The 17,904-nt window shown below is 52.8% G+C and overlaps 1 protein-coding gene across 1 annotated transcript in view; it reads left to right on the forward strand.

The window, feature by feature from the left end:
• Positions 1-17,745: 17,745 nt before the first annotated feature.
• Positions 17,746-17,904, forward strand: part of LOC147029840 (mucin-13-like) — a 77,852-nt gene continuing 77,693 nt past the window's right edge. Inside the window, exon 1 of the mRNA XM_085873219.1 lies at positions 17,746-17,765. The gene's annotated coding sequence lies outside the window, so the exon portion shown is untranslated. The remainder of the gene's footprint in view (positions 17,766-17,904) is intronic.

Here is a 17,904-nt window from a genome sequence, read left to right on the forward strand (position 1 = left end):
TCCACTTGGTCTCTTGTACACACAGTATGTCCACCTTTCTTCTCTCCATCATATCAGCCAACTCTCGCCCTTTACCAGTCATCGTCCCAACATTCAGAGTTCCAACTCTCACCTCCACACTTCCACCCTTCCCCCTCTCCCACTGCCTCCGGACTCGCCTTCCCCGTCTCCTTCTCCTCTTTCGTCTTTGCCCAGCAGTAGCACAATTTCCACTGGTACCCTGCTGACCACCGGTAACGTTGGCTGTGTTGGTCACCCAGGCCTCGACCGATCCGGTATGGAAATTCGTTTTGTTGTCCGCATAATGATTTGGCATAGGTTTTTACGCCGGATGCCCTTCCTGACGCAACCCTGGTCGCCTCTTACGACACACAGGGATATGGTACACCTTTTCTAACCAGGGCATACACACACATAATTATATATATATATATATATATATATATATATATATATATATATATATATATATATATATATATACATATATACATATACCTATACGTATATATACGAGGTGTGTTCAAAAAGTATCCAACCTTAATTTTTTGTGCGTTAACAAATGAAGCTAGGGAGGCATGGTTTGGTGCACGTATGTAGGCGAACCTCATTCATATGCGTGAATATTTCCCTCCTGCAGCAGCTGACAGTCTCCGACAGACCGCCGATGAGTGAGAAAGTGTAAGTGAAAGCCGTCGGATTTTCGTTTTTGTCAAAATTGTGGAAAAACTTGAACAACACTACTGCATCAAATTTTGTGTGAAGCTTTGCGATTCCCAAGTGGAAACGATCCGCAACATTCAACAGGCCTTCGGGAACGAAGCAATGGGCACCACACAGATAAAAGAGTGGTACAACCGCTTCAAAGATGGTCGCACATCAGTGGAAAGTGAAGCACGCTCTGGTTGGCCCTCAACATCCCGAAATGTGATCGTTATTGACCAAGTGAGGACCCTGCTGATGTAGCATCGTCGAATCACGATCAGAGAACTTGCAGACGAGGCGGGTGTCAGCATTGGATCCGTTCATTCCATTGTGACTGAGGATTTGGGCTTAAGGAGAATCTCAGCGAAGTTCGTGCCAAAGCTGCTAACGATCGAGCAGAAGCAACTCCGTTTGGAGATCGCACAGGACATGCTGGAGACTGTGAACAGCGATCCCAACTTCTTCAACACAGTGATCACTGGCGATGAGACCTGGGTTTATGGGTACGACCCAGAAACCAAGTTCCAGTCATCACAATGGAAGCATCCAACATCCCCGAGGCCAAAAAAAGCAAGGAAGGTCCGCAGCAATGTCAGTCATGCTGATCATCTTCTTTGACTCCAGTGGCGTGCTTCATCACGAGTACGCACCACATGGCACAACCATCACCAAAGAGTACTACCAAGAGGTACTGCATCGCCTTCGTGATGCTGTGCGACGGAAACGGCCGGACCTGTGGGCAGCGGTCAATTGGCAGCTCCATCACGATAACGCACCCGCCCATTCTTCACATTTGATGCAGAGTTTCCTGGCCAAACACAACACACCTGCGCTTCATCAGGCTCACTACTCTCCCGACATGGCTCCGTGTGACTTCTGGCTTTTCCCAAAGCTGAAAATGCCCCTGAAAGGGACCAGATTTCAGTCCAGAGAAGACATCATGCGGAATGCAATGGACCAGCTGCGCGCCATCCCAAAAGAGGCGTTCCAGCGCTGCTTCCGACAGTGGCAGAACCATTGGGAGAAGTGTGTGGCAGCCCAAGGGGACTACTTTGAGGGAGATTAGTGTAAGTTTGTTTTGTCTGGATACGAGTATTTTTTATGAACAAAGGTCGGATACTTTTTGAACACACCTCGTATATGTATATGTGTGTGTGTGTGTATATATATATATATATATATATATATATATATATATTTATTTATTTATTTATTTGCGAATTCGCGCCCGCTGGCGTGTGAGCGCTTGCGTAACTCCAATCGCAACCGCGTCGCCCACTGGTCGGACAATTCAGTCGTGACTTTCTGGAACAACGCCAGAAGCCAGTCACGGGTGGGGGTTTAACCTCACCACGATCATGCCAATTGTCTACCTGCGCAAGATGGGGTTTCTTGCCAAACTCGATCTACCTAAGTACCTGTGCGGGCAGTCGACCGGGTGACCGTACCTCGGCACCGGTCGGTTTGGGATACGAACCACTTAAGCAGTCCGTTCCGTGCTGCAGCGATAACCAAGCGGATTTTATCGCCCAACCTCGCCGGATGTGATTCTTCTTTACCGGGTGTTTAAACCCTCCACTAATTTATTTCGTGAATTAAGATGGCACTTTCTATGGGGAAAGGACGCAACAAACGGGGAACAGTTCAACAGGCACATTTATTCAAAACCACACGTATATACAGCCAAAGCAATGATGCAATAGCATACACGTATGTACAGTCAACAAAAGCAAGCATGTAGGTACAGTCAACAATAGAAAGCACGGAGGTACAGTCAACAAAGCAATAAAAGCAATACCACCGAATAAATGCAATGTCCATGCACAGTCACTTAACAACAGGTTTACTTATTCAGACGGCGCCACACCATGCAGACAAAAGCAAAGAAATCGCCACCCGCAAAGACAATGGGTGGCAGACAGGGTCCGTGGACCGTTCGTGGCGTGGGACCCGGGTGATCGGCCAGGCCCACGAGACCGAAGTGTTTTACCCGCGCCCTCGTGGCACGACGGTGGGCAGGTCGCGACGTCTACTTCCCACGGCCTTGCGTAGCCGCGCCTGACCTCGGGCCCCTGGCATGGTCGGTGAGCTCTCTCCGGCGTTTCCCACATGGACGCGCAGGCTCACGCCACTCAGCCGGCTCTGCTGCGCCTACCGTCCTCGCCTCCTCCGACAGGTCGCTCGCCGGACCACGAGCGCAGGACCGAGAGAAGGAGAAAGAGAGAGATCTCGTCCGGACAAGACGGGAGAGATCGTCGAGAGAAAAGGCCAGCTCCCAACTCAAACACGACACACGACCACCACCCACGATGACTTTTTCGACCCTTTTTCTCCACTTCCTTTTAAGGACGAGTGCTGTCCGCCTTTTGTGGAGCGGGGCTCCGCCCTTTGCTCCGCCTCGTTTTTGACTCTGCCTCCCTTCGAGCTTCTGCTGGAAGCCTCTCGAAGGGCGGCGTGCCCTCTTGCTTTCCCTCCTCCCCCCCCCCCCCCGTGCTGTGCGGGGGATGAGGGAGTCAGTTTTGGCCCAGGTCCAAGGAATTATTCCCCCAAAATCAGACCCCTCCTTCACATGACCTTTGAACTCCGGCTCGGATCGCCTTCCCCTCACCAAGTGCGGGGAAGATAGGCAGGAATCCGAGGAGGGAGAATCAGGCGGGAAAAGCCGCGCACAATCGGAGCTCCTTCTTGTGTTCTCGATGGTTTCCCCCACGGGAACCGTTGCAGCATGGACCGTGGAGGACGGCACTCGTCAGCGGGGGTAGTGGCGAAGATGGTGGTGGTTTCTGTGGGGAGGGTTTGAGAGTGGTGGCGTCATCGCGAAGTTGGTGGCGATGGTTCTTTATCAACGGGGGTTTGTGGTGTGCTTGGCGTTGCGGTTGTGGTTGGTTGGGCTGAGGTTCAAAATAACGATAGGAAAAGAAAAACGGCTATCTCAAAGGGTCGCATCCCAGTGAACACGAACAAGTTCCCTTTAAACAACGATGGGGACCTATCTGAACATAAACTTCGCATCATAACTGATCTGAGGTCCTTTATGGTGTTCTGCGAATTTCCACAGCCGTAACACTACCCCCTTTCCTCTTTACAGACTCGTCCCGAGTCGTCGAATTTTCGTGTGCCATCATGTGTAGTTCTCCCCGAATACGATTTACCTTCGGATCCCTGAGTGCGACATTCAGTGTATTCGTGTCCCCAAAATAAATAACCTACGGGCTGAGTAACTAACTAAACAAACCCACTCATCAAGACGACAAATAAATTGCCGGCGCTAAGACTCACATGCGGGGGCGCACTCATGTACAATTACAACTTAACAACTTAACTTACAAAATTTACACTAAACCATGGCCCAGGATCTATAGACTCTGCGGAAAAAGAAAAGTCACAGCAGGGAGCCAGGCTGCTCACACGCAGTCTCTGGCTCATGCAACAATGCAGGTGACAGGGAGTGTGGCCGGCTATCACACGCAGTCCAAGGCCTCCCCCTTTGAAATGAACGCAGTGAACCACAACGGTGCATGGGCTGCACAAATGCAGTCTCCAGGTGCGGCTGCCTACTGGGCAATCCCTGCGGCACACGGATGGTGCTGATTCAAGCAACACAACAAGCAATGAACGGTGGATGGATGGATGAAAACAAACGCACGGTGCACAGGCCGCTGGTGCAGTCCCGTGTTGCAGCTGCCATCAGAGCAGTCCCTCCAAATTTGCGCGATGATCCTGGCGCATATGGCAATGAACGGGGGAGGGGGGATGCAAAACAGAACGGAGGCTGGTGGGCATGGGCCAAGGCAAAGGCAGGCAGGCAAGGCATGGCATGACAAGGCCGCTGTAACAAAAACAGCCGGCAGTGAAGCTGACCGGCACAGGCCTTGCAGTAAAACAGCCAGCAGATGAAGTGGCCGGCACAGGCCTTGAAGTAAACACAGCCAGCAGATGAAGTTGGCCGGCACCTTACCTTGAGATGGAGGTTGGTGAAGGGAGTGCGGTGGTGCTGGCCACTCGGAAGGGGGGCTCGGACCTACCTTACTGTCTCCCTCCCAACCTATCGCCTTTGCCTGTCTCTGTCCATACCCACCCCCTTAATTTGTCAAAACCCAATTTAGCCCCAACTTATTTTTTATTTATTTTTTATTTTTACTTCCCCACTATAATTCCGTCTCCTAACTCCCTTTACTGTCTTTGTTCGGCTAACCTATCCTGTCATCTCGCCGACTCCCAACGCCTACGTTCCCTTCCTGGAGGGGAACAAGGGAGAGCTAGCGTCCTGTGTCGGGCCCAATTCAAGCCTCAGAATGGCCTCCAAAAACTTCAGCGATCTTTCCGCAAAGTGGGTCCAGCGGCCCACAACGAGAGCGAAGGGATGGATGGTGTGGAGGGGTACACTTCCTATTCTACCCTAACCATTTATTCCTTAAACTACCCCGGGGCTTTCAACAAGCGCCTCTCGCTTAAACTATCGGTTCTACCAACCAACATTCCCGTCGCCTGTGTTGGTGTCCTCACAATTTCGGGCCTTGCCCTCGAATTTTCCTTCCGTGCCCTCAGACGGCTTCGTGGCTGGGACGCGTGGCTCCCTTGGCAGGAACTACCCTCTGCCGATTCTCTGACAATGGCACCCCCGGGCACTACACTGCCTCCGAGCCTACCTGCTCCCGAAAATGGGGAGTGCCCTCCCTGGCAACTCCCCCTCCACGCTCACGTGGCAGGCTGGCACCCCGGGCCCCTTTCCGAGGGTCTCCCGTGCCCACGCGGCCTATGCGCCCCCGGGCCCCGCATCAGCGGGTCACCCGTGCCCACTACGCTATCCCAGCCCCCATGGGCCCTTGGCCTACCCTGGCCGACTGGCCCGGTGCCCGGGGTACCCACTCAGCGATACTCACCTTTCGCAGCCACGCTCCCAACCCATCAACAGGGCTCCGACACCCCTCAAGCGGGTTTCGAGCCTACTTCCCCACCAACAGCAAAACGACTTCCATTTTGTCAATTTGTCGAACCCGCTAACTCACCCTACACTGACCCCGGGGTCCCTTGGGCGGGAATCACTCCTCCCCCCAATCACTCATCGCACCATGCATTCCACAATCACTCCATACACACAGACCTGCTGGCCTCACTCACTCAACAAGTACATTTTCCATTTCATTTCCCAACTCACACCACTGAACTCTTCCATTCTCTCACTACATCCCCTAACTACCTCGTGCTCCCTCGTCATCCCTTAATGAGTAGCACGTTCCTTTTAACATTGCGTAGCTAAGCTACGTCCCCTCTACACATTCAAAGTCTGTCACCGTCTCCAAAATGTCAAAAAAATCATTTCCCATCCTAAATCTGAACTAAATCCCTCTAACTAATCCATTCCACGGGCCCCATGAGGACTTACCTGCCCCAAGAGACCGGTCTAGCTATTACTAACCCATCCCCCTAACTAGTGGTATCCTGTGCCCCATGTAAGGGGGTCTTCCACCCATTGCCTGGGAATCCTGTTCACCCGAAACGAGGCTTGCTTTTTTTTTTCAATTGTGCATCACCAGCGCGGCAACTCACAACCTGCGCACCAGCGTGGCAATTCACAGCCGCGCACCTTCGGCGTGACGTCATGGCGGCCGTTCGCGCTTCGCGCACCTCGTCCCGTCTCGGACGGTACCATGCGGCAGGGATTCACCCTCCTGCCGGATTCCAACCACACGTGCAGCCATGACGTCACCCTGTGCATTCAAAGCAAACCTCGTGTTTTGAGGGGCTCCCCACGCGAGCACATGTGCTCTGCCCCTCCGTAACCTGCGCAGTGCGCTCTGCGAACAGATCACCCTGCGCAGGCCACATAGAGTTTCACACACACGCCCGCCTGGAGAACCCATCCATTCCGAATCCATTACCAGCCTACCTCTTGTCCGTCGCGGGATCGGCAACATTCACCCCGGGCGTTTCCGGACTGGGTTTCACTCCTGCAAGCGAGCACGCGGCGGCCTCGTGCGCTGCACGGCACGAACCTCGCACTCACTGCCGTGCAAACCCGGTGCAGTTCCCAATACAACTACGGCCGCTACTCGGCCCTTGTCCATCTGTCGTCGTCGTCATCTCCATTCAACACACGCACTCCTGCGTGTTACGACGCTGACACACCATTCCATTACATTCACACTCGGAGACGCGGCTGCATGTTCGCGCATGCCGACCGTCATCTCCCTCACATACAGCGACCTCACACACGCTGTTCCTCTTACACACCATGCTTCACTCTCACGGACCTTTTCCTTCACACCCACCATACTACTCACACACGCAGGGACACTCACACACGGTGCTTCATCCACACAGACCGTTTCACTCACACACACGGCCTCTCTGACACGCGGTGCTTCATCCTCACACGGGGTTTCACTCACGCCCGGTGTTTCATCCACACACGGAGTGCTGGGAAGCACGCATTCTGGCACACTCGCAAGCACTCCACTCACACCCGGGGTTTCACTCCCGCACGGGGTTTCATCCACACACGGGGTCTCTTTTATACACGGGGTCTCATCCACACACGCGGTCGCTCTCACACAACGCCTTTCATCCCCGCTATGCGTGCTTTTCAGCACGCATTTTACCACACTCGTGTACACACACCTCGACACCACACACACCGGGACCACACTCGTAACCACACTGAGGGTTCGCGTGGTCTCTGTTTCCACAAGGGGTTCCGGGGCCTCCACACCCCCCAAGCCTCGCGTGCACCCGTTTACAGCACTCGCCCCCTCAACTCTGCAAAGCTCGACCGAACTCACCTGGTCGTGAATCGCCTCAAGGGGGCATACTCCGTCCCCTCGTTCCTGGAGGAGGCCATCCAGCTGCTTGCACCGGGTCCCAACACGTTCTGCTAGCTCGCCCCCATTGTCCTCCACTACCTCAATGTGTGTGTGCTCGTCCTTAACCCCGTCTTTATCGTGTAGTCTCTCCTCTATCATTCCCATCTCCCGCGTCTCTGTTATTTCTGTCTCTTCCCTTGTTATCGTACATGTCTCGGTCACCGTCACTGCTGCTCTCTCCGTCACCTTTCCAAGTCTCGCCCAACACGTCCCCCGAATTACTTCGTCCTCACCCGCCTCCATTGCGGGCCTGACAGCCGCTGCACTCCCCCTCAGCTCGTTCGCCCCAGCACGTGGCATCGCCATTTTCTCGCTCGCGGTCCGCGTTTCGCTGCACGCCAATGCCATTTTGCCTGCCTGCAGGCCACGGCCTATTTGCTGTATCTCACCCCACATTCCTTTCATTCCGTTCTTCACCTGTTGTATATTCGCATTCATGTGATTATTCATCCTGCACGCATTTGTTTTTATTTCATTCGTGCTTGTTTCCATTTGTTTATTTACTCCATCTATTTTATTTTCCATTCTATATGCATTTTCATTTATTCCATTTGTTGCATATCCCCTTTCATTTCATCATTATTCATTTGTTGCATATTAAATAAGAACAGAGTTCAATTTGTTCGACCACTTTATTAGCGTGGAACGACAATAATCAAACAAGTATTGAACAGGTTGAAACACCCACAACATCCCTGGCTCCGGCTCAGGCTGCGCATGCGCACTGGCACAGGGGACCGTCGATATGTAGAAGTACCGTAAAGTACAATGTTCTCTATCTCCCTCCAAGTCTTTATTATGTTAATAGATAAAGGCTGAGAAAATATTAAGTTTAATGAATGAACAAAAGTTTATATCGCCCATCGTGTGACTATTCCATGGAGTAGTCCTTGTGCCAGGCAGGCACGCTGGTCGCTCTGGTGGATCGGCGTTGACCTATTGCTGGTGCTGGTGGTGTCACATCGGGCCCCAGTGGGGATGGGGCTCTCAGGGTTTCAGGGGCCGATGGTGGCGTCTGAAGGATCGCGTGCCTCGGTGTGCCTCGTCCTGGTGCTGCTGGCGTGTCTGAAACGGGTGTCGTCTTGCGCTGGGGTGTGCATACTGACGTCAGTGCCGGCGTGGGCCCCGTTGGCGTCGCAGATGTCACGGGTTCGCTGTCGAGGTCAGGCAGTTGCGGTGTTACAACGGGTGCAGGTACAGTGATGCGGGTTGCTAGATCATCATAGATAGACCAGGGTGGCAGCTGGTCATTGCAAACTGGGCTAAACTTGCGCAGGAATTTCTTGTTCCGAAGTGTGACTCTGCCCGAGCCGTCGATCTTGATCACGTATTGGTCGTGTTGGCGTACCTCCACGATGCTGCCTGTCTTGTCCCATTTTTTTGGGGTGGAATCCTGTCTGGTTCTGTACGTGGACTAGGTCCCCTAAAGCAAGTGGCGGAAGGCGTTTGGTGTGTTCTGCCCAGGTGTCGGCTGTGCGGATATGACATTTGCGGAGGGCCTCCTCCCTCGCTTTCAGGGTCTCATGCCAAGTGTCGTGCGGTCTGTACTTCCCGGGGATAATTGGGATGAAATCGCGTATCGGGCGGCCGAAGACACACATTGCCGGGGAGATCTTCGTGTCAGGGTCAGGCGTGTTATGATATTGTAGTATCGCTCTCTGCACAGCGTCAGTGTCAAGTTCTCCCTACGGGCTGGTGTTGTCCGTGATGAGTCGTTTCATTGTCTTAACTCCAATCTCCGCGCGACAGTTGCTGTGAGGGAAGGCCACCGATGACAAGCGGTGGTGTACGCCCCATCTGTGCAGGAATGACCTGGTCTCGGTGGAGGTGAACTCCGGTCCCCCATCCGACGCGAGCTCTTCTGGTGTCCCGTACATCACGAAGGCGCGACGTAAGTGGTTTATGAGTCCGGCGGCGCCACCCGTCGACTTTGAGATGATCGGCCAGTTCGAGTATCTGTCCACCGTCACAAGGTAGTGTGCACCCCTGTGTACAAAGAAGTCCGAGCACACTGCCTGAAAGGGGTAAACGACCGGAATAGGTGGAGTTGGTGATGCTCCAGGCTGTGATGGTGCCATCCGGTGGCAGTGTTCGCAGTTTTTCCGAGTGGCGCTGATGTCGGCCGACATGCCTGGCCAGAATACAGAGGATTCTGCGCGGGCGGTCATCATTGATACGCCCTGGTGGGCAGCGTGTAGGGCGCTCAGCACATCGCCGCGGAGTGAGGGTGGTATGACTACTCGGTCCTTGTATAGGATCACTCCATCTGTCGATGTAATGTTCTCGCGGTACTGGTGATAGTCGCGAATTGTCTCTGGCATCTCGATTTTTGAGTCGGGGATGCCGTTCATTGTCATTCCCTCCAATATGTGCATATCGCCATCGCTGCTGGTGGCTTCCCTGATGCGATCCCATGTTACTGATCGCAATGATTCGAGGCCCGCGGAACACCATGCCAGGTTATCCTCCTCGACGTCATCGTCATACTCCGGCTCAGTTTGGCGTAGGAGGGACAGGACGTCGGTGTGCGTGCTTGGTTGGAGGTGGGTTGCTATGGTGGCATTGTCATCTGGAAGGTTCATGAGTGGAGGTCGCGTGGTGCCAACCGGCCTGCGCGACATGGCATCTGCCGCCTTGTTCTTCATGCCCGGGATATGTATGATGCGGAAGCGATAACGCAGGGTCTTCTCCTTGAGGTTCCTGAGGCGGGGGTTGGGTATGTCGTCAAGTGCTGTGTCCGAAAGGAGTTTCAGCAGTGGTTTGTGGTCTACCGCAACGATCAGGTTCTCGCAGCCCAGTACGAAGTAGCGCGCCTTGTCCAAGGCGTCCGCGACTGCGAGAGCCTCGCCCTCTATGGGCGCGTATCTGGATTCTGCCGCGTGTGTAAATCTGCTGCCGACCAGGGTTATTTTCCATCCATCAGTGCAGCAGAATGGTCTAACTGGCACGCATCGGCAGTGCTTTTGAAGCAACCAGAATCCGATTCCCTCCTTCGACCAGTCCGTGGCGATGCATGTTGGCTTAGTTTTGTCAAATATGCGGACACCGTGTTCGATTTCTTGTACGATCACGTCTTTCGACTCGCGGAATATGTCCTCAAACTCCATGGACCACTGGAAGCGTTCTCCACTTTTCAGGAGCTTCCGGAATGGCTGCATTCGTTCGGCCATACTAAAGGCGTATGCCACCTGGTTGACAAGCCCGAACCACGATCTGACGTCGGTGATGTTACGTGGTTGTGGGAAATCGTGGATTGCTTCCAGGTAGCGGCTGCACGGTCGCACGTCGGTCATGGTGATGGTGAAGCCCGCGAAGTCCACCGTGGGTGCGCTGAAGACAAACTTCTCCGGGTTGAGGATGATTCCATTCCGGCCGCATATATCCAGCCATTGGACCGCCTGGAAGTAGCTCCCCTCAATCGTGTCTGACCATAGTAGCGCGTCATCTACGCACTTGGTCTTGTTATCAATGTCCGCGACGATCTCATCGTATCGTCGTGAGTAACCGTCCCCCGATGCCATATACCCTTGTGGGGCAGATAGGTACCGGTAGCGCCCCCATGGAGTGATGAAGGTCGTCTTGTGGCGGTCGTCCTCGTGTAGGCGGACGCTATGGTAACCGTTCCATGCGTCGAATAGTCTTGCGCTTCCCGTTAGGTACGCGTCTCGCCTGGTGGAACGGGGATTGGGTGTGGTGGGTCTCGCGGAACGCATGCTTGTTCAAGGCTTGAAAGTCGACGGTGCGTCGCGGCTTGCCATTCTTTTTCGCGCAAATTACCATGCGGTGACACCATGTCACCGGCGTGCCGACGGGTACTTCCTGCAACACGCCGAGCCGAACGTCCTGGTCGAGGCCTGCTTTTACCTCATCTTGCCAATGTATGGCCACGGAGATGGGAGTGTGATGGGCAACCGGTGTCGCGTTCTCACTGAGCATAAGACGTAGTGGTGGGCCGGTCATTCTCGGTCGTGGCTGGTGTGGGCACGTGTTGAATGTGCTCTGAGCATACATCCTGAGTAAATGTGACTGTAGTGCCTCTCTGTTGGCCTCGGTCGCTGGCATGGGGAGTGCGGTCGGCTTGGTCGGCGGCTCCGCGCGTCGCGGGCAGTCGCACAATTCCGAGGTCGTCAGATTCACCTCTACGAGTGTCGGGAATCTGTCCGAGATCATTGCCAGGTCCATGCAGGCCGCGCGGGAGAGGAATATGCGGTCTGAAGAGTCCGTCACGTACGCGATTTGGCGCGTCTCCAATCTCCGAGTGTCGTCACTGTTACCGGCGAATCTGACTACCACGGCTCCGAGGATACGAATTCCTTTGTTGTTTGCGGCCTTCATGGTCATGGATACAGGTATGAGGTCCTCGGTACTCAGGCCCATTTGTTGGACGACTTTAATGCCGATCAGGCAGCTCTGGCACCCCGTGTCTGCCATAGCGGGTAGGGTTACCGCGCGGGTGTGTTTCAGGAGGTTAAAACCCAGCGCTTTGTAATCCTCGCGCTTGTTGGTGAGAGCGAGGTTGACGTATGACTGCGGGTCGGATATGCGTTTCATCCACTTATCGCACATATCATCGTACAGGTGGTGAGCGAGGGGAAGCGTGCGTATTTTGTCCTCTGTGCTGGCCATGGTGACCGTGCATAGCTCGACGAAGGCTGCCGTCTGTTCGTCGTACATCCCGTCGGTCTCCTTAGATGGGGGTCTTGCCGATCGGCCGCCCAGGCACGCCTTGTCGAGGTGATTCTGGCGGTCACACTTCCGGCACTTTTTACCGTATCCGGGGCACTCGGCGCGTCTGGCGCGCCATTGAGGCGTTTTGCCGTGGCCCACCTCGCCGCAGTAGATGCATACTCCTTCGGGCTTGGCCTTCCGTTTTTCCGGCCTGGCTCCTACTCTGGCGCGGACGTCCTGTCTGCGGTATAGCCTGCGGGCATGCAGGGCGGGGCATGATGAGGGGAGGAGTGGTCGTGGTGGTCATCGTGTCTGCCAGGGATATAAGGTGTGCGCGCCGCCTGAGGCGTTGTAGTAATGCTGGAGTCGCCCGGCTCGTGAGTGTGCTGAATACGGAATAAAGGAGAGCCGCGGGCAAAGTACGCCCGCGCTCGCGCTTGTGCAACACAGCCCGGCTCGACTGTTCCCCCGCTCGTGTCTGCCTGCTAAGCATCTTCTATCCAGTACATCACAGTTGGCTGACGAGGATCTTCGGATCGGCGTGTGCAGGGCGGCAAATACCCCGTGCGGTTCCAGGCTACGGAGCCAAGGGTCTCGCCAGCACGAGCATGGCAGAAGGTCGGTGCACGGCGCACGAACGCGTGCCCGCCTTCGTCGGAATCGACTTCGGCCACGTCGAGTGGGCAACGGCCGCGCTCAGTGTTCGTTTTATTGAGGCACGTCAGATCGGGGGAATGATTTCTGCAGAGCCACGGCTAAAGAACGAGGACACGCGGTTCGGCTCGAACGCGGCGTGGGACGTCGCGCGAGCTCTGAAGAATGTCCGGGGTCTCGATGGTCGGGGCACAGCAGATGGTCCGGGGGTCAGCGCGATGGGCCAGGCACGCACGGCCACGCGCACGGTCTGCGGCGCGGGTCGTGGGCGAGCGTTGCAATGCAATCACTCGGACGGCGGTCTGAGCACTCGAGGTCGTCTACGGTGTGTGGGCCGAGGGTCATCGCCCATCGTTACAGTTATAGATGGCGGTGTGCGAAGCGATCCTTCTGTCCCGGGTCAAGGCCTACCGCCGGTATGGTGTTCAGTGCATGGTGTGCACGGTGACGCCCCGGGTCGAGTTTTGCAGCCTGAGCACGGAGATTCCAGCGACCCGGAGCGGGAGATGCTGCCCATGTTGAGCCTGGTTTCAGTTGGTCCTACGGTGACAGGACCGATGCCAGTGAATGTCGAAGTGATCGGGGCACTGATCGGGTGTCGAGTTGAGTCCACTCGTGCTGCCTGCGCATCGCGCGCGTACACCGGCGAAGCGGTTGCGCCGCTTGCAGCGCCCGACGTCTCGGTGCTTTACCGGGGGCGAAGCGCCCTACTCTCGGTGTTCGTGGGGCGAGGGGAGGGGCCCGTCCTTTTGGGTCGGGACTGGCTGGCGCACCTCGGGCTGGATCTCCGGTTCGTACCTCCAGGTGTGCCGGTGCTCTCTTCGATGCCTTCGTCGAGTACCGAGGGTGAGGTTCTGGCAGCGGGAGCCGCGTCGATGCAACGGGAGCGGCCGTTCGTTGCTGCCTGCGGCGGTGATGTACGGTTCGGGAGCGGCGAGAGCCGTATCAGCTCTCGCGATGAGTTCTCGCGTTTCGGCAGCGTTCGTGAGGCAAGGCGTGCCGGTGTTGTTCGGGCAGCTTCGACAGGTTGCGGTGAGCCCGTGGCGTTAAAGGAAGTCGCGAGTCACAACATCGAGTCGACAACCAAGAGACGGACTCGTGATGTGGGTTGTGGGTTGCTGTTCATTGCATATGTGTTTTTCCTTGCTCTAGTGATGCAGTTTAACGTTGTTGAAATAAATGCCAGCAGTTCCCGTGTGAGAGTGAGTTTGGCGGAGATCAATCAATGGGATTTGTATTATGATCAATGTGATGTGGTGGCTTTGGGAGCGGTGGTGGCGAATAAAAAGGTTGGGTTGGCCTTCCGTTGTCCCGGGCCGCGGGTAGTTGCTTTGTCATGTGCTGGGATTTTATCAAAAGAACGCGCTGTACGGAAAAATGAGTTTGCAATGGTTCGAATGATGTTCGTAGTGATTTATAACGAGCCTATGATTGAAGTGTGGTTTAAATGGAATTGCTACCGTCTAGCTGCCGTGTGGGTCTCGGAGATCGACTCGGAACCAAGACTGGTGCGCTGATCGGCGTTACCCCCACCTCTGGTTGCGAGCGCAGCTCTCTGTGTTCGCTCAAGGCCGTTTAGACGGGCATTGGTGTCTCAACTGATTATGGTGCGTGGGTTGTTTTGGAGCATTAAGTGCATACAGCCAGCGGCGCTGTTCAGCGCCCCCAGGCAAGGTCGATCAAGGCTGGCGCTGGCGCCACGGCTTCCAGACAGCGGGCTTCCGGCCTCGGAATGTTTATCTTCGTCGGGTCTGCCTGGGGGGAGTGGGCCGGAGGCGTTTGATGGTGCCGGGGGAGGTTTGCTCGGGAGATCGCCACGGCCTCGCCGAGGACCATGTCAGCATGAGCCGCCTGGGGGCGTTTCCGCTGTGTAGGGCTGCTGTGCTTTTCGCCTTGCTGCTTCATATCGGTAACGCGGCCAGAATTTGGGAGGTGCTGTGTCTTCGGAATCTGGCCGGGGCAGCTCCATTAGCTCACTTTCATGCATTATATGATGTGGTGTGCTGTTATACTTCGCTGTTTTCATTTTTTGTGCTTTGTTGACTATTATACCGAAGTCCTTCGTGTTGTTTATGCTTATTATGATGGTGATCATTTAATAATCATACTTTTAGGAGGGAGGAGTGTGGTATAGCCTGCGGGCATGCAGGGCGGGGCATGATGAGGGGAGGAGTGGTCGTGGTGGTCATCGTGTCTGCCAGGGATATAAGGTGTACGCGCCGCCTGAGGCGTTGTAGTAATGCTGGAGTCGCCCGGCTTGTGAGTGTGCTGAATACGGAATAAAGGAGAGCCGCGGGCAAAGTACGCCCGCGCTCGCGCTTGTGCAACACAGCCCGGCTCGACTGTTCCCCCGCTCGTGTCTGCCTGCTAAGCATCTTCTATCCAGTACATCACAGCTTTCCCCGCCGATACGAACTACTGATCGCGTCCGTGCTCTGAGTATCAAGCAGGCGCGATGCCGAGCGTTTTCCAGACTCTTTGGCCTCGATATACTCTATCATGTCCTTTAATGGCATGTCCTGGTTCTTCTCACCGAGTAGGTCAAGTTGTATTGCTTGGTCCGCGATGCCACGGGCAACCACGTTGCGCAATATCTCTTCCGTGAAGTCGTTGACCTGATCGCACCCTGCCTTGGTGCACTTCATTTCATACTTGCACGTGTCCGCCTGCCCCTTGATGCGGGCGTGGAACGACCGGACGGGCTCCTCGTGTCCCTGCCGCATGGGTTAATGCTGCAGATTGTTTTTTCGTTAAAATACCCCCACATTTAGAGGTTTTTCAGCCGTTGCAAGGCAATGGAGGGGTCCATAGCAATGATTCTTTCTCACGCATAACTAGACATGCCATGAACCTACCATACCAGTTTCATGTATATCTGACTCATCGTCTCTGAGATATAACGAACTTCCTTTTTTTTTTTTTTTCGACCAGGGTTCATTCAAAGTCTATCTTCTCCGACAGTTTTGATAGGATCCGGCTGGAAATTTTTGACAATATGGCTGAATGTACTGTCCACAGTCGCTCGTGGCCCGATTTTTGATTTTCGAAAAAATTAATTTTTTATGATTTTTTCAAAATTTTCAAAGTCCCGTTGCTAGGCAACGGTGGTGTCCACCATTCATTTGCATTTGTGTGTTCATTTGCACACAACTAGGTCATGGTATGAACCTACCAACCAAGTTTCATTGAAATCGCCATTGTATTATCGGAGCACTGGAACGAATAGACAGACATACAGACAGACAGACATGCAGACAAACATATCAACGGAAAAAGTGAGAATTAGGGTAGATCAAAAAAAAAAAAAAATTTTTAGACTTTATCGACTACCCAACATACAGACAGACAAACATATTGACGGAAAAAGTGATAATAAGGGTCGATCAAAAAAAAACAAACATTTTTTTTTCGACTTTATCGACGACCCAACAGACAGACAGACAGACAGACAGACAGACAGACAGACACACAACAATAACGAATATAGTGGTCACTTATTTTTTTCGTGAAAATATTTTTTCGTGAACCAATATCTCCCGCATCATCAATAACTAATTCTTAATCGTGATTTACATTATTTGATCGCTGATCCCGAATCCAGGCCGAAGTAACCAGAAATTGCGTACACAGTTGTGAACAAGTTATAGGTAAAGTCAGAAGGGAATGCAAGAAGAATTCTACGTTCGCTTCTAGTATTAATTTTTTTAGATGAGATCCTGTTCTTAGCGGTGTAGTTGTTGTGAAGGTAATGTTGAGGTAATATTAGTTTTTTTTAGATGAGATCTTGTTCTTAGCGGTGTAGTTGTTGTGAAGGTAATGTTGAGGTAATATTAGTTTTTTTTAGATGAGATCTTGTTCTTGGCGGTGTCGTTGTTGTGAAGGTAATGTTGAGGTAATATTAGTTTTTTTCGATGAGATCCTGTTCTTGGCGGTGTAGTTGTTGTGAAGGTAATCTTGAGGTAATATTAGTTTTTTTTCGATGAGATCCTGTTCTTGGCGGTGTAGTTGTTGTGAAGGTAATATTGAGGTAATACTAGTTTTTTTTCGATGAGATCCTGTTCTTGGCGGTGTAGTTGTTGTGAAGGTAATGTTGAGGTAATACTAGTTTTTTTTAGATGAGATCTTGTTCTTGGCGGTGTCGTTGTTGTGAAGGTAATGTTGAGGTAATACTAGTTTTTTTTCGATGAGATCCTGTTCTTGGCGGTGTAGTTGTTGTGAAGGTAATATTGAGGTAATACTAGTTTTTTTTAGATGAGATCTTGTTCTTGGCGGTGTCGTTGTTGTGAAGGTAATGTTGAGGTAATATGTTTTTTTAGATGAGATCTTGTTCTAGGCGGTGTAGTTGTCGTTGTGAAGGTAATGTTGAGGATTTTTTTTTTTTCAGATGAGATCCTGTTCTCGGCGGTGTAGTTATTGTTGTGAAGGTAATATTGAGGAAATTTTTTTTTTTCAGATGACATCCTGTTCTCGGCGATGTAGTTGTGAAGGTAATGTTGAGGTAATATTTATTTTTACAGATGAGATCCTGTTCTAGGCGGTGTAGTTGTTGTTGTGAAGGTAATGTTGAGGTAAAAATAATTTTTAATCGTGATTTACATTATTTGATCGCTGATCCCGAATCCAGGCCGAAGTAGCCGGAAATTGCAGCATCGGCTGCTATGCACCTGACTGACCTCAGATCTATCAAAATCATCAGCTGTGCGGCATGTACCACGGTATAGTTGGCAAGTACACAGTTGTGAACAAGTTGTATGAACAAATGTCTGAAAAATCATCGCAAAAAGACTTTAATTTGATGTATTTAAGAAGAATTCTACGTTCGCTTCTCGGCTTTGCCTATTCCATGTTACCTTCTTTATTTATTCGACATCACACGTACGTAAATGAACACTCGTTTTACTCTGCACGCATTTTTTAAAATGTTTTTTTTTATGCGTCACGTGCAGCAAATTTCACCTCCCTGCGCCTTGTATTTATTATCTTGCCAAAACCAAGTTTTTGCAAGATATGTTAG

The sequence above is a fragment of the Eptatretus burgeri genome, chromosome 3 (assembly GCF_056783735.1).
Source record: "Eptatretus burgeri isolate ZD-2024b chromosome 3, Ebu_testis_v1, whole genome shotgun sequence".
Classification (NCBI taxonomy): domain Eukaryota; kingdom Metazoa; phylum Chordata; class Myxini; order Myxiniformes; family Myxinidae; genus Eptatretus; species Eptatretus burgeri.